General features: G+C 51.7%; 1 protein-coding gene across 1 annotated transcript in view; it reads right to left on the bottom strand.

The window, feature by feature from the left end:
- Positions 1-24,215, bottom strand: part of LOC140904567 (uncharacterized) — a 708,751-nt gene that overhangs the window by 335,016 nt on the left and 349,520 nt on the right.

Below are 24,215 nucleotides of genomic sequence, written 5' to 3' on the forward strand. Positions count from 1 at the left end.
GAGTTCTCTAACAGCTTAGCCTGGTACCGAGCAATCTGAGCCTGGGTGAGCCAAAGCCCTCCCTTTGCAGCCAATAAGGCTCGGACCATATGGGGAGTATAGATTTGCATAACCCCTCCCAATGTTAGCTTCTCCACTTCCTCAAGCACTAGGGCAGTAGCTGCGACTGCCCATAAACATGCCGGCCAACCCTTTGCAACCTGATCCAGTTGCTTAGAAAAATAAGCCACGGGACGTCTCCATGCTCCTAACAGCTGTGCGAGCACTCCTAGGGCCACCCCCTTTCGTTCATGTACATACAACTGAAACGGCTTCGAGAGATCTGGCAGGCCCAGTACCAGAGCTTCCATCAATTTTCTTTTCAGGATTTTAAATGCCCTGTCAGCCTCTGGGGTCCAATAGAAGGGGTCATGATCTGCTCCTTTTACACTGTCGTACAGGGGTTTAGCCCACAGTCCAGACTCTGGGATCCATATCCTGCAAAAGCCTGCCATACCCAGAAATGCCCTGAGCCACTTATGATTACTTGGGGTAGGAACTTGATAGATAGCTTCCTTTCTTTCTTTTTTTTTTTTCGCTTGAAAGCTGATGCTCCTCTTGCCTTAGCTGTAACCTGATTCCTCTTCACCTCAGACAACAGGGTTCTCAGGAGGATATTACAGTCATCTCAATCCGGCTTGTGACTACCGAGGCACCCCTCAAAGACTGAAATAAACCAGCTTGGGTTCATGGAGAATTCCCCAGCCTGTGTTTTAAAAGCTGCTAGGTCTATTGGATTGAATGGCACATGGGTGTAAACTTGCATAGTGGTAGCCTGACGTCCGTCTGCCCCTGGGCAAGCCACAACAGTCTTGGTAAGCAAAGGATAGAGTCCCACTGAGGGGGCAATCTCTGTAACCCGAGGCATCCTACCCTTATAAGGTGGGGGTTGGGGGCCGAAGGGGACATCGGCTCTGCCATTACAGTGGGGGTGGGGGTCTGGGGACTAACATTAGCTACTACCGAACCAGTCGGAGTCAAATTACAGCTCTGCAGAATTACAGCTCTGTTCTGTTTCTTCAAGCCATAAACGTTTGTGCATACAAATGTTCATTCCATTTACCCATTCACTGACAAAACAAAACTAATTGGAGGATCGTGTTGTAATTAATTGACCCTCCTGGTGGCCACCACTCCTGGTCCTCTAGTTGATATTGAGGCCAGTCAACTGTACGGAATCGTTTTAATTGGCTCTTAGTCATCGGATCCGCACCAAATACCTTCCAGATTGCTAGAATGCATTCTAGGAGCGTACACCGTGCCCCAACCCCCGAGCTCTGTCCCTGTCCCATACCTACAGGGTAACTCTGGGCGTCCCCAGGTTCCAACAGAGCATACAATCCGGATTTCAAAAGGTTCCTACCTTATCCAAGGGACTGGTTCCTCACCGTCGTCCGCAGCTGCTCCTCCCCCATGTCCAAGGGACCGGTTCCTCACCATCATCCACAACTACTTCTCCACTATATGAGTGCGTTGCACCGTCGTGCCCTCTGGGGTCGATCAAATCGCGTCTCCTCCGAGGCCCCCGATGAACTCACCAGTGCACGCTGGGCGTCGGTTCTCGCTGCAATCCTCGACCTCCAGGAGGGGTCCGGGCAAGGCTAAATAGCAGCCTCGTCGCCCACCCAGGGATGCCAAAAGCTGTTGCCAGCACCCAGTGCCGAGAGGTTAAACAACAGCTGGGGTTGGTTCGTTACCCGGTGTGCTTCACCCAATAATCACAATGGGGTGGAGAAGGAGAAAAGTTTATTTGCAGCTGTAAAAAGGTACAGGGAGAATAAGATCTCAGATCCTGCACACAGAGCAGGAAGTTACACAGGCTTTTATACATCCTTTTTCCCAGCATACCTATCCAATAGGAAGCTGCCCTAAGTATCCATATAGCCAGCCAATCCAGTTCCCAGCTAGTTCCCTTGTTCTCTGTATCATTTGTTAAACTATACATAAAGCTGCTTTATTCAGCATTGTTCTTCCATATCTGCCCTGTTTGGCTTTGTTTAGTTTCAGGCGGTCTGACTCTGCAACATATTGTTGCAGATCCTCAACATAACTGCTGCGAGTGCCTCCAGGCGGGGGGGCCAAGGACACTTGGGCCTAGTACGCAGAGCTGCTGCGAGTGCCTCCAGGCAGGAGGGGGGGCCAAGGACACCTGGGCCTAGTGCGAGGGGGCTTCATCGACACTCGTGGTCTTCCATCCCCTCGAGTTACCTAGTGGCCATGTCCCAGTGTCCCCAACAACTCCCCTGCTCAAAGCAGGACCAATCCCCAACTAAATTATCCCAGCTAGGGCTTTGTCTAGCCTGACCTTAAAAATTTCTAAGGAAGGAGATTCCACCACCTCCCTAGGGAACGCATTCTAGTGTTTCACCATCCTCCTAGTGAAAAAGTTTTTCCTAATATCCAACCTAAACCTCCCCCACTGCAATATGAGATCATTACTCCTTGTCCTGTCATCTGCTATCACTGAGAACAGTCTAGATCCATCCTCTTTGGAACCCCCTTTCAGGTAGTTGAAAGCAGCTATCAAATCCCCCCTCAGTCTTCTCTTCTGCAGACTAAACAATCCCAGTTCCCTCAGCCTCTCCTCATAAGTCATGTGTTCCTGTCCCCTACTCATTTTTGTTGCCCTCCACTGGACTCTTTCCAATTTTTCCACCTTCTTCTTGTAGTGTGGGGCCCCAAACTGGACACAGTACTCCAGATCTCGAGAGTAGATATGTGGACAGAGTTGGCAATGGGTTTGTTGGAAGGATCGGTTCCTGGGTTAGTGTTTTTGTTGTGTGGTTGCTGGTGAGTATTTGCTTCAGGTTGGAGGGGCTGTCTGTAAGCGAGGTCTGGCCTGTCTCCCAAGATCTGTGAGAGTGATGGGTCGTCCTTCAGAATAGGTTGCAGATCCTTGATGCTGCGCTGGAGAGGTTTCAGTTGGGGGCTGAAGGTGACGGCTGGGGGTGTTCTGTTCCTTTCTTTGTTGGGCCTGTCCTGGAGTAGGTGACCTCTGGGTATTCTTCCCTTCAGCAGGTAGTTTTAAGATCACTTGATAGAGATCCTGTAGGTGTTTGTCTCTGTGCGAGGGGTTGGAGCAAATGAGGTTGTACCGTAGAGCTCGGCTGCAGACAATGGATTGTGTGGTGTGGTCTGGATGAAAGCTGGAGGCTCACCACACAATCCATCGTCTACAGCCGAGCTCTGCAATACAACCGCATTTGCTCCAACCCCTCAGACACAGACAAACACCTCCAGGATCTCTATCAAGCATTCTTACAACTACACTACCCACCTGCGGAAGTGAAGAAACAGATTGACAGAGCCAGAAGAGTACCCAGAAGTCACCTACTACAGGACAGGCCCAACAAAGAAAATAACAGAATGCCACGAGCCATCACCTTCAGCCCCCAAAACTAAAACCTCTCCAACACATCATCAAGGATCTACAACCTATCCTGAACGACGGCCCATCACTCTCACAGATCTTGCGAGACAGGCCAGCCCTTGCTTACAGACAGCCCCCCAACCTGAAGCAAATACTCACCAGCAACCACACACCACACAACAGAACCACTAACCCAGGAACCTATCCTTGCAACAAAGCCCGTTGCCAACTGTGCCCACATATCTGTTCAGGGGACACCATCATAGAGCCTAATCACATCAGCCACACTATCAGAGGCTCGTTCACCTGCACATCTACCGATGTGATATACGCCATCATGTGCCAGCAATGCCCCTCTGCCATGTACATTGGTCAAACTGGACAGTCTCTACGTAAAAGAATCAATGGACGTCAAGAATTATAACATTCAAAAACCAGTCGGAGAACACTTCAATCTCTTTGGTCACTCGATTACAGACCTAAAAGTTGCAATTCTTCAACTAAAAAACTTCAAAAACAGACTCCAACCAGAGACTGCTGAATTGGAATTCATTTGCAAACTGGATACAATTAACTGAGGCTTAAATAGAGGCTGGGAGTGGAAGGGTCATTTCACAAAGTAAAATTATTTCCCCATGTTTATTTCTCCTCACCCCCACCCCCCACTGTTCCTCAGACTTTCTTGTCAGCTGCTGGAAATGGCCCACCTTGATTATCACTACAAAAGGTTTCCCCCCCGCCCCCCGTTTTCCTGCTGGTAATAGCTCACCTTAAGTGATCACTCTCGTTACCGTGTGTATGGTAACACCCATTGTTTCATGTTCTCTCTGTATATAAATCTCCCTACTGTATTTTCCACTGAATGCATCCAATGAAGTGAGCTGTAGCTCACGAAAGCTTATGCTCAAAGAAATTTCCTAGTCTCTAAGGTGCCACAAGTCCTCCTTTTCTTCAAGTGAGATGGTAATTCCTTAATTCCCTGGGTTACTTCCTGGCCACTTCTGTGACTTTAGTGCCATTATGAAAACTGTTCTCAAAATCTCTGGGTCCCCTTGCCCTACGCTGTGGTTATGAAAGCTCCTTCTCAGCTCCTTTTACTTTCCTGCTTTCCAGTTACTGTAAATAAACCATTAACACAATTCTTCTTGTTTCTTCCACATTCTTGTCTTAGTTCCAGTTGTTGTGGGCAGAGTCATGAGATGTGTTTGTGACACTCTACACCTTGGGGGAGCGTCTTATGCTTAGAAGAAGCACACGGGATCTTTTCAGGGGAAAAGGCAATATGCCGCATTTCTTGAAAATACAACTCTTAGCATACGCATTTAATCACACACACACACACACACACGTCCTGCAGATGGTCTTACAGTTACCAGTTTGCTGTAGCTCTTGTCAATCTAACGGCCAGTTAGAATGAAAACAAGCGAGGAGCTGAGCTCCGTTGGTCGCAAACCCATGCTCTGAGGCTTTGCAGGACTGAACCCAGAGTCTGATGGCAAAACACCCCAGCTTTAGACTTGTAAATTCCAACTTTCGTCTATGGATTTTGCAATGTCATTCTGTAATCGTTAGTCCTCAAGTGGGATTAATCTCCGGGTTTTCCGCTGTTATTGTTTGGTGGTTTTGTTGGCTTCCCATCCTTAGATCTTCTTTGTCTTGCATTCAGGGTGCCTGCCTTGCTGCTGCGGTCATCAATGCTGCTAACATGTTTAGCGTCGGATACGGTGGATGTTTTCTGATTGTCTCCTGCTGTTTCCAAGTCTCTCACGTCTTCTTGACCATCTGGACATTTGTGAGGCCTTTTCTCAGACCTCAGAATCTGGCTGATGCTCCTTTACCAATGGCACTCGAGGCCGTTCCTTCCTGCTCTCAGAAAGGGTGGCTGGCAGAACATGGTCAAATCCTATCCTACATCAATCCATTTAATACATGGTTATCCCTTGTCTTTCATTATGCAAAATGCAAACATCAAATCCTACTCCTCTAGGTGCCCTGTAACCCCCATATTCCTCACCTTGGATTGAATTGTGTTGTTACCTTGCATGGCATGGTTTCCATGTATCCGGGGAAAGGTTAGGAGATATCAGCAAGGAAAGTCAGGAACCCCCGGGTGGGGTGTGAAACAGCCCATCCACAGCCGTTGCCCAGCAAGGAAGCTCCCATTCAGTGATTCCCCTGCCTGAGGCCACAGCAAGGGAATTGCTGCACCGTGCTGGGAGATTGAGCAATGCCCCCATTCCCACCGCAGACACGCCTGGACTGGGGCTTCCCAAGCACACGGGCTGTGGGGGCAAAAACCAAACCCAAACCCGGGGCCCACGCTTGGCCTTTCTCCTTCCCCCACCGACACTGCCAGCAAGAAGGACACTGAAGACTTGAGACTGCAACTGAGGGGACAGGCCTGGGCACACAGCACGTCGTACGTCACACACAAAATGTCGAATCTCGCACCCACAACTCCTCGCACGTCACACCCACAGAACATATTGCACGTCGCGCACACAGCACGTCGCACATCAGACACACAAACACGTCTCACACACACACAAAACATGACACACAACCCGTCTCACAGACAGAAAACACTACACACACCACATCACTCAAAACACGTCACATGACACCACAGGCACAACACCACACACACACTTAACACGACACGCAAAATGGCACACAACACACACAAGATGACAGGCAACAGATCACACAACACACCACACAGACACACACACAGAACATGTCACACGTCGCACCTCACACACAAAGGTCACATGTCGCACACAACACGCCGCACGACGTATGTCGTACACTGCACATCACAATTCGCATGCACACACAGCATGTCGCATGTCGCACGTCACAGTCACGCACACCACACATCTCACGTCAGACGTCTCACACACACAACACGTCACACGTCGTACATCACACACACAAAGTGCTGTGCGTCACACACAACGTCGTTCGTTACATGTCACATGTCGCACGCCCACACAGCACATCGCATATCGCAAATCAAACACACAGCACGTCGCGTTTCGCATATCTCACACACACAACACGTCACACACACACAGCACGACACACAACACTTGTGTGTGTGAGACGTGTTTGTGTGCGTGTGATGTGTTGTGCATGTGTTGTCTGTCGTATAGAGTGTTGTTTTCAGTGTGTGTGGGACGTGTTGTGTGTTGTGTTGTGTGCGTGTGTCTGTGTGGTGTGTTGTGTGTGTGATGTGTTGTGTGCAATGTTGTGTGTTTGTTTTGTGTTGTGTGCCGTTTCTGTGGTGTGTGTCGCACGCACAGAGACAACACATCTCACCTCACAAGCACAGCATGTTGCACGCTCACATAGCATGTCACACACACAGTACATCACACAAACACACAGCACGACACACAACACATGTGTGTGAGACGTGTTTGTGTGTGTGCGATGTGTTGTGTGTGTGCTGTGTGTCATCCAGAGTGTTGTGTTCCGTGTGTGTGTGATGTGTTGTGTTTCGTGTTGTGTGTGGTGTGGTGTGTGTGTCGTCTTTTGTGACGTGTTGTGTGTGTCATCTAGAGTGTTGTGTGACGTGTTGTGTGTGTGTCTGTGTGGTGAGTGGTGTGTTGTGTGTGTGTGATGGGTTGTGTGTCGTGTTGTGTGTCATGAGACATTTTGTGTTTGACATGGTGTGTGTCGCACGTACAGAAACAACACATCGTACGCCTCATGCCACACGCCGCACACACAACACGTCGCTTGTCACACATTGGACATAGACACACAACACGTCGCACATCAGACACACACAACACGTTGCACGTTGCACACATACACACAAAATGTCGAACGTGGCACACACAACACGTCGCATGTCACGTCACTCCCAGCAAGTCGCACTTCACACATGTCCCACGCGTGTCACACGCGCACACACAGCACGTCGTATGTCATGCACAACACGTCGCGTGTAGCACGGACACACAACACGTCGCACATAACACACACAAGATGTCACGTGTTGCACATCACACACAAACCATCACATGTCACAGGCACATACACAACACGTCGCATGTCGCATGATGCTCATTGCACATAGCACAGACACACACAACACGCTGCCCGTTGCACGCACGCACAGCACGTCGCACGTCACACTCAAAAATACATCTCACACCACACATGACACACGCCGTGTCACACAGACACAAAACACTACACACGTCACACAAACAACACAGAATACGTCACACAGACAGACACAAACACACACATGACACACACCACGTCACGCACAACACATCACATGACACCAAAAACACAACACCACACACACACTCAACATGGCACACAACATGACAAAACACATCACACAGACCGACACAAACACGACACACAATGTCACACGCACACTACACAAAACACGTCTCACACACACACCACGTCACATGTCACCACAAACACAATACCACACACACAATCCACACAACACTCTAGACGACACACACCATCACACACAAGACATCACACACACACAACCCGTCACACACACACATATAACGGCACACACAACATGACACAGAAAACGACTCACACAGAAACACACACAACACGACACACACAGAAACACATCACACGTCCCACAAAACATGTTGCACATTGTCACACACACTCATGTACACATGTCGCACATTGCACGCCGCACGACACACACAAAAACCTGTCACACACACAAACACACACACAACACATCACACACACAATGTCTCATGCACACACACAAGACACACAACCCGTCTCACACATACACACACATAACACGACACACACAACACGTCACACACACACAAATACACACAACATGACAGACAACACGACACACAGACACAAACACACACGACACAGAACTTGTCACGCACACAGAACACTACACAAAACACATCTCACAAACACACACCATGTCATATCACACTACAAACACAATACCACACACACAATCTACACAACTCTAGATGACACACAAAATGACACACATGTCACACACACACAAAACGACACACACACACAAAACACGACACACAACCCGTCTCACACACAAACATAACATGACAAACAGAACACGACACACACCATGACACACACAGAAACACATTTAATGTCCCACACAATACGTCGCATGTTGCACGGATACATACAACACATTGCACGACACACACACAGAAACACATCACACACACAAAAACACACAACGAGACACACAAGATGCAAATCACATCAAACACACACAACATGTCACACATATACAAAAACGTTTCTCTCACACACAACATGACACAGAACACATACAATACGACAAACATAACATGAAACACAACACACACAACATGACATACAACACGTTACACATACAACACATCGCATGTCACACGTTGCATGGACACAAACAACACATCGCATGCCTCAAGCTGCACAAACACTTCGCACATGGCACATCGCACGTTGCACGTCACACCTGCACACACAACACATCGCGCGTCGCATGTCACACACACAACACGTCGAATGTCGGACACACAACATGTCGCACGTCGCACGCACACACAGCACATCGCACATCGCGAACCAAACACACAATACGTCGCACGTCGGACAAGCACACACACAACACGACACAACACATCACACACACAACACGACACACACAACATGACACACAATATGTCACACACACACCCCCACACACCACGTCACACACACCACATCACATGACACCACAAACACCTCACCACACACACACACACACTCAACACGTTGCACAACACGACACACAACACGTCTCACACACACACACAACATGACACACAACACGTCACACAGACAAACACACATAACATGACACACAACACATCACACACACAACACGTTTTGAAGGGGGATGGACGTCATTCTTGCGACAAGGCACCTGCTATGGCCAAAAACACTTTAGCCCTGTGCGCCCTTCCAGACAAGGCTTATGTCCCAAATACTTTGGGTCTTCCGGGATAAGTCCCTGAATAATCAAGGATCTTGACCAAAAAGGTCGTCACGTCTAAAAAGGAAGAAAGATTGTCGTTGTGGAGACCATGAAACAAGCCCTGCAACTTTTGGACACGTATCCCGACAGCCCACAGGGTGCACATCAAGGAACGTTCAAAGCGAGACGGGCGTTCTTTTTGGGGAGACTAACCCCCGTTGCGCTGACCAGGAGAAGGGGGAAGTGGGAGCCTGCAGCACCATCTAGCGGCCAAAGGAGAAATCGCCGGCTTCTGGACCTGTGTGCGCCCTTGGTTCGGTTCCCATGCAAAGCTGTGTCACGCCAGGTTGGGAAAACGGGCTTCTGCTGCACGACATCATCCTCTGGAATGACTCAACCCGATGACACACCTCCTGCGATACACTGCTCCAAGTGACGCTCTCAAACAGGTCCCCACAGCTCCCCAGCCTCCTCCCACAGGAGGCAGGTGTGAGAGGATTGTTCTCCCCGACTGACAGAGGGAGAAACAAAGGCTGAGAAAGGCGAAGGGCCTTGTCTTCCATCACACAACGTGTCGGGATAGAGTTGGGAACAGGACCCGGGTGTCCTGACTTTCAAATGAACCATCAGTCTGGAGTTTCACACACTGAAGGATCAGAATAAAGGGACCTGCAATGAGCTACAGACCAACAACCATTCACGCTGATTCTTCAGCAAGTGTTTTAGAAGCAGGAGAACACCAGCAAGAACCAGGAACGGCTCAGAGACAATCAGCAGCGAGAAGGAGAACAATTCACCAAGCAGATGATTGGTTCTGGCTTATTTGCTGGGCCTTAAACGAGAACAACAAAGTCCTGAGTCTCCTCCCTGCCACGAGACCCCCTGCTCAGCCAATCAGCGTGGAGACTCTGGCGGTGGCTGAGGGTTCCCCAGATGGCCCAGGGATGGCTCAGGTCACCGGTGAGGATCACTCTCAGAGCACGCTTCCTGTCCCATCTCTTTGGGAGGCCTCCCACCATGAGGGCTACAGAGTACCCCCTCCTTGCCAGTGGAGGGAGGGAAGCAGGAAAAGGGAAACCAAAAAAGACAAACCACAAGGATTCGAAGGGACAAAGGCCTAGCTGGGGAAAAATTGTCCCACCTTAACCTCCTGTTTTCCGTGCCGAGAATTTGGCCAGCACCGGGCGGATCAGGCTGCCTCGGTACCAAACCTCTCTGGGGCTCTTCCCTTCTCCACAGGGACGTCTGTCTTCTCGCTCAGTGAGCAGTGGGAAAGGAGAAGACTCCAGAGAGGCTCCACCTCGCACTCACATACGAGACCCTGAATTCTCTCTCAGTCCTCAAGGAGACACCTCAAGAAGGAGACTCCCTGCAGCAAAGCCCCGGGGGTCTCTGAGATCCCCCTGCCCTGCAGCCTGTCCTCCCTGGCCGTTGTCGTGGACTCTCTGTGAGGTCACCGCCTCCCAACCGCCTTTCACCAATCAGCTGAGTGCTGCAAAAGGCCCTTGTGATGTCACTGCCACCCCCACCCCTGCCCTGCAGGGCTCATGTCCTGCCCCGAGCCGGCTCCTGTGCGTGTTTGAGCTGCTCCCCCTGGGTCACCCCCACACACTCAGTGGTCGTGCAAGGGCTCACGCAGGCCACACGTGGAACCATCAGAGGATGCTCAATGTGCCGCACTCGGTTTTGCAGAGATTTGGAGACTTGAAGGCCAGAAGAGACTCTTAGATCATCTCATCTGGCCCCCTACATATCACAGGCCTCCTGTATGGCGCAGTCGCGAGTTGTCATAAATATAAAGGGAAGGGTAAACCCCTTTAAAATCCCTCCTGGCCAGAGGAAAAATCCTCTCACCTGTAAAGGGTTAAGAAGCTAAAGGTAACCTCACTGGCACCCGACCAAAATGACCAATGAGGAGACAAGATACTTTCAAAAGCTGGGAGGAGGGAGAAAAACAAAGGGTCTGGGTCTGTCTGTGTGATGCTTTTGCCGGAGACAGAACAGGAATGGAGTCTTAGAACTTAGTAAGTAATCTAGCTCGGTAGGTGTTAGATTATGATTTCTTTAAATGGCTGAGAAAAGAACTGTGCTGAATAGAATGACTATTCCTGTCTGTGTGTCTTTTTTGTGACTTAAGGTTTTGCGTAGAGGGATTCTCTATGTTTGAATCTAATTACCCTGTAAGATATCTACCATCCTGATTTTACAGAGGTGATTCCTTTTTACTTCTATTAAAAGTCTTCTTGTAAGAAAACGGAATGCTTTTTCATTGTTCTCAGATCCAAGGGTTTGGGTCTGTGGTCACCTATGCAAATTGGTGAGGATTTTTACCAAACCTTCCCCAGGAAGTGGGGTGCAAGCGTTGGGAGGATTTGGTGGGGAAAGACGTGTCCAAACTACGTTTTCTCAGGAACCCAGATAAAGTTGGTGGTGGCAGTGGAAGTTCAGGGGCAAAAGGGTAAAATAGTTTGTACCTTGGGGAAGTTTTAACCTAAGCTGGTAAAAATAAGCTTAGGAGGTTTTCATGCAGGAGGGGGTTGAGGGATGCGGGGCGGCTTAATTCGGGATGGGGGGCTCCCCAGCTCCCACCGGCATAGCCCTGCAGCTCCTAGGTGGCAGAGGAGTTGGAGGGGGGGGTGTCTCCACACCACTCTGCCCGTGCCTGCAGGCCCTACCCCCCGCAGCTCCCATTGGCTGAGGTTCCTGGCCAATGGGAACTGTGCCCACCCCCCAGGACCAGCAGGGGTCCCACTCCCAGGCTGTGCAGTGCAGCCCCCTCCCCCAGCACCAGTGGGGTCCCGGGCCTCCTCCCCCAGCACCTGGGATGCCCCCGATCTGCCCCTAGTAGTACACACTTAGTAGATTACAAGCTTTCTAATGATATGTTACATGGGGCATTTAGCATAAAGCATATTCCAGGCATGTTATGTTCCTGTTCATAAGCATATTTTCATAAAGCATATGAGTGCAACGTCACAACGGCCTCACAGAGAGTAAAGTTACCATGAGCTGTGGGTTTAGGGAACCCCGGGGAGCAGACCAGGCTCCCTGCAGTGCAGGAATCACTTCATGGGGCAAGGGGTGCTGCGTGGAGTTTACAACATGGCCACTGTCGTCACTGTTGCAGGGAATGGGGTATTGCGGGACAGCTGCTGGAGGATGGTTAGGGTAGATGTAGGCCAATGCCATCTGGAGAGGTGGTTTTACTGCATCACCGTAAGGGAGCAATTACATTGGCCAAAGACAAATTTGAGTGCAGAGCTGGGCACAGCGAGGTGACTGCAAGGCAATGTATGCCAGCCGAACTGTGGTGTTGACAGGCCTAAGGGGCTTGGTTGCTTGAGGCACAGCTAGCCATGCTATGGTGTAGGGGCCACTACCAGCTGTTCTGCCCACACTACCCTTGGGGAGGAGAGGCCTGGTCCGTCCCTCCTCTCCTCTCTGCTCCCTCAGGACCGGCAGGAAACCCCAGCCAGACCCAATGGGAGACGAGGGCAATAGAGCAATGACTGCAGCACTAGGAGAGCCTCGCAAAGAGCAGCCACCAGGGGCTGTCGCCAAGGGACCCACCGAGGGATGTCCCTGTATGGTGACAAACCCCAGAACTGCAGGGCAAATCTTGCCTTGGCGAGAGGCCCTGTCTCTCCCCCTTTCCCCCCTCCCCACACATGTCCCAGCCCCAGGCTCTGCATGGGCTGGACCTGGTCCCAGAGGAGTCAGTTATGGGGCCTCCGCGGCCAGATGGTCTATGTCCTTATCCCATTGCTGGGCCAAGCCAGCATCTCTGCCCCCTGCCACCCTGCCCTCCCCACAACTGCTCCTGGCTGGGCTAGCTGCTGCTGGTTCCTCGGCCCCCCAGGGGCACCGTCAGCCTGGCCTTGGAGATACCCAAGCTCTGGAAACTCCAGTGACAGCTCCTGAGTCTAGCTGGGACCAGGAGCCAGCCAGGAGAGCTTGGGGCCAGCTGCCCCCAGTCTGCAGAGTGGGGCTGCCCATGTCCTGGGCTCCCCTGGTCTGAGGTGCTGGCCCCAAGGGCATCACAGTTACTTTGGTAAATGCACCCTGCTGCCCTGGTGAGAGAATTTTGGGAGAAGGAGGTGATTTTGTGGGGCCCCCTCTAGGGCTTTGGGTGCCTCCCCCAGCCATGTGCTGCAGGAGTAGCAGAGACCAGTGGGTGGTGCCAGGGCCTGTGCAGAGCAGCCGCTCTCTGATGGAGCGGGGAGGTGGCCTCTGCCTTCTCTGCGCCCATTTAACAGAACACTGAGGCACGGTGGGGGTCGGCCAAATCCTGTAGGGGATGAGGATGTGAGTGCTTTAAATGTCAGTGTTAGCCTCCAGGGCCTGGTCCCCACAACAGGCCCAATGGCCTCAACGATCAAACCTGGGGCCTCAAAAGAGGCAGCTCATTATGATTTTAAGGGGAGCTGAAAGGGTTGGGGTCTGCTCTGGGCCCTGCCTTAACAGGGAAGGGGGGCACTGAGTGCCCTGTATGGGCCACCCCACAGCCAGAGGCCGATTAAGGTTTCCTGGTGTTGCCGGCACCCAGTGCCGAGAGGCTGAACAACAGCTTGAGTTGGTTCGTTACCCGGTGTGCTGCACCCAATAATCACAACGGGGTGGAAAAGCAGAAAAGTTTATTTGAAGCTTCAAAAAGGTACAGGGAGAATAAAATCTCAAATCCTGCACAACAGAGCAGGAAGTTACACAGGCTTTTATACATCCTTTTTCCCAGCATACTTATCCAATAGCAAGCTGCTCCAAGTATCCATATAGCCAGCCAATCCAGTTCCCAGCTAGTTCCCTGATTCTCTGTATCATTTGTTAAACTATACATAAAGCTGCTTTATTCAGCATTGTTCTTCCATATCTCCCCTGTTTGGCCTTGCTTAGTTTCAGGCAGTCTGACTCTGCAACATACTGTTGCAGATTCTCAGCATAACTGCTGTGTGTGCCTCCAGGCGGGGGGGCCAAGGACACTTGGGCCTAGCACGCAGAGCTGCTGTGAGTGCCTCCAGGCAGGAGGGGGTGGGGCAAGGACACGGGCCTAGTGCGAGGGGGATTCATCGACACTCGTGGTCTTCCATCCCCTCGAGTTACCTAGTGGCCATGCCCCAGTGTTCCCAACAACTCCCCCCTTTGAGAACATTTAACAGCCTTGGCTCTGAGTTTTCTCACTTGGGCTACTTATTTTTTTTACAATATGACTTTGCATAAGCACTTTGTGATAGCCCTGAAGAGAAGGACTTATTAACTTTTGCAAAAGGGCCCTGACACATGATACTGCACAGCATAATACCAGTAATACAAGCAGTACAGGAAAGAGAAGTTTCAATAGCAGGCTAAATAAACCACCCAGCCAAGACGACAAACCCCAGCCTGAAAACAAGGTTTGCAACCAGTCGTTCTCTGGGGCAGTATAGGCAACCTGTGCTCCGGCTCGGGCATGGGCTTCAGCCTGTACCACCTTTTCATAGATCTCATAACTGCTATCATTTACATATACACAACATCGGGGCCCGATAAGGGCACAAACCCCTCCTTGGGATGCCAAGAGATAGTCCAAAGCCAGCCTGTTTTGGAGGGAAAACGTCCTGAGCTGCTGTACCTCTTCATTTAATGTTTTTACTGCTGACCCTAAATCACTAACCGAGTCCTCTAACTCTAAGGCCACTTTCTCAAGTACCATCTGCAGCCTTACAGTATAGCGGCCTATGCCTGCCATGGCTGGCCCGGTAAACAGTGGCGCTATTCCCAGTACAGAGCACCCTACCAGCTTCTCGGTTGTGAGGGGATTCTTCATAGTGCCCTCCAATGCCATAGTCAGTCGCCGCAGGGTCTTTTCTCGTGACTCAACAGAGGTGTCTCGGGCATTTCTAATCTTTCCTTTGGGCAGTGTGGCAGTTATGGAAAGATGAGGAACTCCATGAGCTATATAACAGCTACCTGTCCAGTTGGCTGGCAGCACCTTGTAAGCCTTTCGGCCACATACAAAATAGTGACCCTGTAGGGCCCAATAAGGACTGTTTCTTAAGGGGATTCCTGGGATATTTAAGGCTGCTTTTCCAAACAGTTCATATGCCCCTAGGGGGGGCATCCCATCCTCCTGATTGGGTACAAGTGGGGGCATTTCTAATTGTGCCGTTCAAATTACACTCGCCATAGGGACCACTACAAACCCACCATTGGCTTGCTACATTGGGGATATTAACTGGACGGCAAGTTACATTTCCAAACCCCTTTTTTGTGGTAAGATTATTTGTAAGTGTTTCCCTAAAAAGGGGAGGAACCAATACACCCACACCGTTGGCCTCCCCTGTTGGTCTTTATCCAATACCATCAGCCCACTGTGTAATAACACAGGAGCTCTTTCCCACAGGATGCCCATAGGGATCAGATTGGTTTCGGGTAAAACATAACACTCCCTCAGTGAGTACTGCAACTGAATACTCCTGGTCCTGATAGGTGGCTTGCTGTAAAGAGGTCTTGTTCCAGAACGGCGAGTCCGTTCTTTCCTGCTCTTTGGGGGTGGCTAATTCTGCTAGGGTCAGGGGCAGCATGTCAAGGGGCATTCCCGTTTTGGGGGATAGTGGAGTTGGAGCACACACCCAGCAATCAGTCTGGTTTGTTAAAGTAGCAACATGGTGCGCAAGCGAAACAAAGGAGTTATGCTCCCGATATGCACAATTTGGAAATACCAATACAAAGAATAACAATATTACCCAATTAATTATTACCAGAGTCTTCCCAACCCAGGGCCTCCAGTACCTGGGTGGGCCCATTTTAGCATTAAGGTGCCCGCTATTTGTGTCTTTTAAACAGTAGCTTTAGCCCGAGATCGTCACTAGATGAGGAGTCAGCAGGTTGGACGGTTCACTGTTCTGCTGACGAGGGGGCAGGTACTGCCTTCAGACGAGAGTGATGGATCTAGTTCTTGTGTCCCTCGATCTTTGCTGCTGTATGGGAGACCAGCAGGACGGTATAGAGTCCTTTCCACTTTTCCTGGAGAGGCTCGTCTTTCCAGGTACGAACAAGCACAGAGTCACCGGGCTGTAAGGAGTGAACGGGAGAGTCCAAGGGGAGAGGCTGGGAATCCTTGGTATACCTGTGAAGAGACAAGAGAACAGCAGACAGGGAACACATATACTGTGACAAAAAAACATTACCCAACTCCCATTCCCCTGACAGAACCGGGGTGCCATTCATGGGCCATGCCCTTCCAAACATAATTTCAAAGGGACTGAGCCCTAATCTACCCTTTGGGAGAACGCGGGTACGGAGTAGGACGAGGGGCAAAGCATCAGGCCATCGCGGTGAGGCTACTTGGCACACTTTTGAGAGATGCCGTTTAAGGGTCTGATTGGTCCGCTCCACTACCCCACTGGCTTGCGGTCTCCAGGGCGTATGGAGTTTCCAGGGGATCTGTAAGGCATGTGAGATGCTTTGAATGATTTTTGATGTGAAGTGTGTCCCGTTGTCAGATTCCATCCACAGGGGGAGTCCAAAGCAAGGAACGATCTCCTTAACAAACTTGAGGGCCACTGTCCTGGCAGTGCAGTTACGGCATGGGAAGGCTTCTGGCCATCCGCTGAACCGATCCACTATGACAAGGAGATATTTGAACCCTTGGGTCCGGGGAAACTCAGTGAAGTCTATTTGCCACACTTGTCCGGGGCCCGGAGTGGGTTCTAGGGCAGCTGGTGGCACAGGATGTCCCGGTCGGGGGTTATTCTTTTGGCAGACTAAGCAGTCCGCTTGTACCTGGGCAGCCAGGGGTCGGAGTCCGGAAGTGATAAAGTATTTTCCCATTAGCTGGATAAGTGCTTCCCTGCCAGCATGAGTGGTTTGATGTAGTTTCTGCAGCACTGGCCGGATTAGGCCCTTTGGTAAGAGGACCTTCCCTTCTGGGGAATGGAGCCATCCCTCCTTTTCCCGGAGACCGAGTTTGTCAGTTAGCTGTCTCTCCTCCCCAGAGTACTGAGGGGTTGGAAGCTCCCCTCCTGATGGGATAAGGGCATGCATATGGGCGTTCTCAGCCTGAGGGGATGGCAGGGTGGCAGCATGCTTAGCCTCTCTATCTGCCCGGGCGTTACCTCTGGCCACATCTTGATCCTCCCTTTGATGGGCTTTACAGTGTACGACCGCCACTTCCGAGGGAAGTTGTACGGCTTCTAGGAGCCAGAGGATTTGGGGCCCGTACTTGACTGGGGAGCCTTGGGCTGTCAGCATTCCCCTTTGCTTCCATAGGCCAGCATGAGCATGCAGCACCCCAAAAGCATACTTTCAATCAGTAAAAATGTTGACCCGCTTTTCTTTTGACAGTTCAAGTGCACGGGTCAGGGCTATTAGTTCGGCAAGCTGGGCAGAGGTCCCAGCAGGCAAACCTTCAGCTTCCACAGTGTCATGGAGGGTCACAACAGCATAACCCTCCCTCCTTTGCCCATCTATTACAGTACTGCTACCATCAGTGTACCACTCATAATCTGCATTTGGGAGGGGTGCATCCTTTAAATCCGGACGGCTGGAGTACTGGACATCTATGATCTCTAAACAGTCATGTTCCTGTTCCTCTGTTTCTGGCAAGAGGGTGGCTGGGTTAAGGGAGGGGCAAGGCTGTAAGGTGACTTCAGAGTTCTCTAACAGCTTAGCCTGGTACCGAGCAATCCGAGCCTGGGTGAGCCAAAGCCCTCCCTTTGCATCCAATAAGGCTCGGACCATATGGGGAGTATAGATTTGCATAACCCCTCCCAATGTTAGCTTCTCCGCTTCCTCAAGCAATAGGGCAGTAGCTGCGACCGCCCGTAAACATGCCGGCCAACCCTTTGCAACCTGATCCAATTGCTTAGAAAAATAAGCCACAGGACGCTTCCATGCTCCTAACAGCTGTGTAAGCACTCCTAGCGCCACCCCCCTTCGTTCATGTACATACAACTGAAACGGCTTAGAGAGATCTGGCAGGCCCAGAGCCGGGGCTTCCATCAATTTTCTTTTCAGGATTTTAAATGCCCTGTCAGCCTCTGGGGTCCAACAGAAGGGGTCATGATCTGCTCCTTTTACACAGTCGTACAGGGGTTTAGCCCACAGTCCAAACTCTGGGATCCATATCCTGCAAAAGCCTGCCATACCCAGAAATGCCCTGAGCCGCTTACGGTTACTTGGGGTAGGAACTTGACAGATAGCTTCCTTTCTTTTGCTTGAAAGCTGACGCTCCCCTTGCCGTATGTGAAACCCGAGGTACCGTACCTCTGGGAGGGCAATTTGAGCCTTACTCCGTGCTACACGATATCCCCGGAGTCCAATAAAATTCAGGAGGCTCACGGTGGCTTTAAGACAGGGTTTTTGGCCCACAGTGGCAATTAACAAATCATCTACATACTGCAGAAGGAGAGCCTCCTCATTATCCCACTCCTGTAGGTCCCTGGCCAGAGCCTGGCCAAAAAGGGTGGGAGAGTTTTTAAATCCCTGGGCCAACACTGTCCAGCAAAGTTGCTTTTTAACCCTTTTTCGGTCCTCCCACTCGAAGGAGAAGATCTCCTGTGATGGGGTGGCAACTGGGATGGTAAAGAAAGCATCTTTCAGATCAAGGACTGAAAAATGGGTATACTGTCCCCCTATAGAAGCCAATAAGGTGTACGGGTTAGGGACAAGAGGGTGCAGAGTCTTAACCCGTTCATTGACTGCCCTTAGGTCCTGTACCAGCCGATACGTGCCATCAGGCTTCTGTACGGGTAGAATGGGAGTGTTCCAGGCTGACTGACATTCCCGGAGAATACCATACATTAGGAATCGATCTATAGTTTCCTGTAAACCTTCTCTGGCTTCCCTCTTGATTGGATACTGTTTTACTTGCACTGGGCCTTTCCCTGGTATGAGCTGAATAGTAATGGGGGTCTGGTGGGTGGCCTTTCCTGGAATCCCTGATGCCCACACGAGGGGGTACACCTGGTCTTCCCACGGGCTCCATTCTGGGGCTTGCATGGCTGTGGGCTCAACTGCAAGGGTCATGATCCAGGCATTCTCAGGGGGTAAGGTAAGGGTTATTTCGTCCTCAGTAAAATGCAGGGTGGCACCGAGGCGACAAAGTAGATCCCATCCCAGCAGAGGGGTTGGACACTCAGGGAGGTATACCAGCTTGTGGGATATAGTCCTGTCTCCCAAAGCACATTCCGCTGGGGCATACACTGGGCACTTGGTGTCCCTTCCTGTGGCTCCCACCACAGTAAGGGAATCTGCTACTGGCAACTGAAGAGGCTGATTTACGGCAGTTCGGGCCGCTCCAGAGTCCACTAAAAAATCTATTTCTGAGCTTCCCACCCGCATCTTTACTCGGGGTTCCGGGGGTAGGGTGGTCCGTCTCCCCTGACACCCCTATTCCTGCTCCACCATCGCCATCATAGGGGCACCCCCCTTTTCTTTCCTCTTTGGGCACTCATTTTTCCAGTGTCCCTCCTGTCGACACAGGGCACACTGGTTGCGACCCAGTCGTCTCTCCTGCAGGCCCGGACGGTCGCGTCCACGGCCCCTTCCTCCCCGGCCACTTCTCTTAGTGCCGGCCTGTACCGCTGTTACCATCAATCTCACTTGCTTTCTCTCCTTCTCTGTCTCTCTCAGACTATAAGCTCGGTTTGCAGTCTCTAAAATTTGTGCCATGGTCATACCCATTAAATCCTCCTTTTTCTGTAACTTTCTCTTAATATCAGGGGCTGCTCTGCTCGTAAAAATTCCCTTAATAATTGACTCAGTTGCCTGATCATCGGGGTCTGCATTAGTGTTCTGTCGAATGGTGTCCCGAATACGCTGTAGAAAGGCCCCTGGGCTTTCTTTTAAATCCTGCATTACTTCATATGGCTTTGCCCAATTATTATGTCGGACAGCCGAGTGACGGAGTCCATGCAAAAGCAACTCCTTATAGGAGGTAAGGCGGGTCATATCCCCATGATCATTTGGATCCCACCTGGGGTCTGCTCGGGGGACTTGTGCATCCGGGTCAGGGACATTAATACGATCCCGGTCGTACCGTCTCTGTGCCTCCTCCCTTGCCTTGGACACAACCTGTTGTCTTTCAATCTCAGACAATAGGGTTCGCAGGAGGACGTTACAATCATCCCAGTCCGGCTTGTGACTACTGAGGCACCCCTCAAAGACTGATATAAACCTGCTTGGGTTGGTGGAAAACTCTCCTGCCTGTGCTTTGAAAGCAGCCAAATCCACAGGATTAAAGGGCACATGAGTATAAACCTGCATAGTTGTGGCAGGACGCCTGTCTGATCCAGACCGGGCGACTTTAGTTTCAGTGATTAAGGGGTATAGGCCAACCATTGGGGACTTACAAGGTGTGGGTGTAGGGGCCGAAGGGGACACCGGCTCTGCCATTACAGTGGGGGTGGGGGTCTGGGGACTAACATTAGCTGCTACCAAACCAGTTGGAGTCAGATTACAGCGCTGTAAAATATCTGGTCGAGTACATAAAGTCAGAAACAAATGCGCATACATATGTTCATTCCATTTCCTTGTTCTCTGACAGAACAGGAGTAACTGAAGGATCGTGTTGTAATTAATTGACCCTCCTGGTGGCCACCACTCCTGGTCCTCTAGTTGATATTGAGGCCAGTCAACTGTACAGAATCGTTTTAATTGGCTCTTAGTCATCGGATCCGCACCAAATACCTTCCAGTTTGCTAGAATGCACTCTAGGGGCGTATACCGTGCCCTAACCTCTGAGCTCTGTCCCTGTCCCATACCTACAGGGTAACTCTGGGCGTCCCCAGGTTCCAACAGAGCATATAATCCGGATTTTAAAGGATCCTACCTTATCCAAGGGACCGGTTCTTCACCGTGGCCTGCAGCTGCTCCTCCCCCACGTCTAAGGGACCGGTTCTTCACCGTAGTCCACAACAGCTTCTCCACTATATGAGTGCGTTGCACCGTTGTGCCCTCTGGGGTCGATCAAATCGCGTCTCCTCCGAGGCCCCCGATGAACTCACCGGTGCGCGCTGGGCGTCGGTTCTCGCCGCAATCCTTGACCTCCAGGAGGGGTCCGGGCAAGGCTAAATTGCAGCCTCAAGCCCACCGAGGGACGCCAAAAGCTGTTGCCGGCACCCAGTGCCGAGAGGCTGAACAACAGCTTGAGTTGGTTCGTTACCCGGTGTGCTACACCCAATAATCACAACGGGGTGGAGAAGCAGAGAAGTTTATTTGAAGCTTCAAAAAGGTACAGGGAGATTTGAATCTCAAATCCTGTACAACAGAGCAGGAAGTTACACAGGCTTTTATACATCCTTTTTCCCAGCATACTTATCCAATAGCAAGCTGCTCCAAGTATCCATATAGTCAGCCAATCCAGTACCTACACCCTCAGTAGGTAACACAATCACATCACCTTCCTGCTCTCCTTGTGCCCTTGCTAGGATCTCACCCTGATTAGACAGAGTTGCTACACCCTTTCCAACAACACACTAGCAACAGGCAAAATACAAGCACCAGAATTGTCTCGTCTCTGGGATTTTACATAGACCCTAACTGGATGCGACCTAGTTACAGGGCCATTCTCCCGAGCAGACACAAACTTAGGACCCTTCCCTTCCTGGGCTTTAGCTGAATCCAGAACCAGCTCTGAGACAACTGCACGACCCTCAACCATTACAGGCTGAAAGGCCCCTTCTGTCTGCTCCACAGACAAAGAAGAGCCGGACACACTTTCTTCTTTCCCAGACACCCAGCTTGGGACCTCTCTCCCCTTGTCCCAGCACACAAGGCTGGTCACAGACAACTGCTTGGAGATCAGGGTAGCTCCCTCCAAAGGCAAGTCAATACCCCTGACAGACACAGGTACGTTTCCTTCACTGTCCCAATTCTCCACCCAGCTAACAGGTAAGGTCCAGGGACACTCCTCTTCCACTCTACTCGACTTCCCACCCTGCTGACTAGACACAGCCATCAGCTCACAAGGCTGCCTAGGCTCATCCAGACTTTCCTTACCCAGCACCTTGCCACTCCCCACAGATCCCCTGCCCTGCCTGTGTCTCCCCCCACTCAGCTGGGGTCTCAGCTCCCCCTTTGCTCAGCACTGCCCTTGCTGTCCCAGTGGGGGTAGGCAGCGAGCTTGCTGCTTTCCTCACAGCACCAGAGCTAGCGTGAGCCCCCTCTCCGGTGTGCAAGGGGGGCGGGGAGCATCTCTCTGTCCCACCCAACTCCAGGGGTCTGGTTAAAGTCAGGCAGATAGCTTGAGCCTAGCCGCTCCTCCCTGCTGCCAGCCAGGTCATCTGCATTTGCACTGACCATTTCCCTCTCCACCGATTGGTTCCCCGGATTCAAACCCTTGGCAGTTACAGGAGTACGGCCTGGATCCTGTCCCAAAGAGACACAGTCACCCCATAACAGGGTCTTGCAGCTGGTGTCCTGGAGAACCCTAACGACCAGCCAGCCCCACCCCTCCTGGGTCTGCACAGGGATCTGGGCCATAGGCAGGGCGAGGGGCTTCGTCCCTGGGACCCTCACCCAGCTCACACAGCCCCTCAGCCTCTGAGGCTGCACCACCAGGGGCCTGACACCAGTTCTCTCTGTCCCAGGATCTCGCCACCCCAGGAACGTCTCCCCATTCACCATCACCTTCTGCTCCCACTGGGGGTCTGAGGGGCCTGGCCCAAGGAAACTCCACACAGACATATAGGTTGGGACCAGGAGTGGGAGCCTGTCCACCTCCCCACCCATCTGGCTGACGGAGTCTACGGCCTTGGGACCCAGCAAGGGAGCTAGACACCGGGGCTTTTCCGCAGGGTCCCCCGGTTCAAATCTCCAGCCTGCTCAAAGGCAGTGAGGTGGGCATCCACATCCCCCCCTCCTTAACCAGGGGCAGCAATTTAGGCTCGAGGTTCCCTGTGGAACTGGCCCCCCGGGGTCTATCCCCACTCACCCCTGGGGGGTCCCCTAGGCCTCTCCACTCCCCCATCACCAGTTCATGCTGCTGCTGCTTCTGCAGCTCTTTCTTGGGCTCTCGCTGTCTCTCACAGTCATCTTGCTCTCTCAGACTCAGCTACAATCGTGTCCGACTCCGATCCCCGGATGGGGAACCCGATCGTGAAGACCCTCGTCTGGTCGGGGACAGGAGTCTTGGGGATGCCTGGCCACCACTCCAGCTGCTCCCAGATCCTGCTATAGCCCCATTTCGGGTCAGGAATCTGTCCCTTAGAGCGGTCATCCTCCTCCAGCTGCACGATTAACTGTGCTTCGGTGAACTTTCCAACGCTCAACCCTCTCTTTCTGCACAGGGTTACAATGTCCTTCTTCAGGAGACGGTGACAGGCCCTCACTCCGCCCTTCCCAAGTTGTGGACTCACAGGCCTGTGTGCTCTCAGCTCCCCACGGTTTCCAGGGAGAACCCCTAGTGTGCCAGCCCTTCTTGAGGTCACCCCCTCTTTGTCAGGGTCGAGCGGCAGACTCCTCCGTCCCTGGGACCGCTCGCTGCAATCCCCAGGGGAAACCTGTTACTGCAAAAGTCCTTCTCTCTGGTCACACACTTCCAGGAGTTAACCGCCCCCTGAAACTGTCTCTCTCTGAATCTTCAGCACGCCTGGTCCCCGTCAATCCCCCTTCGTTTTACTGCTCCCCAGTCACTTACTGCAGGAAGCGCTGTCCACGGGGTGCAGTACATCCCACCGCTGCCACCAGTTGTCACGGAGTCCCTGGGCGATGCTCTGGAGCTGCTCCCCATGAAGCCAGGCAGGACTCTGGGGCAGTCGCCTTTCCGTGAGCAGCCTGTCTTCAGGACACACAGCTCACCCGGCTTCCACCTTCCTGGGTCTGACCTCG

Source organism: Lepidochelys kempii, unplaced genomic scaffold, assembly GCF_965140285.1.
Source record: "Lepidochelys kempii isolate rLepKem1 unplaced genomic scaffold, rLepKem1.hap1 scaffold_29, whole genome shotgun sequence".
Classification (NCBI taxonomy): domain Eukaryota; kingdom Metazoa; phylum Chordata; order Testudines; family Cheloniidae; genus Lepidochelys; species Lepidochelys kempii.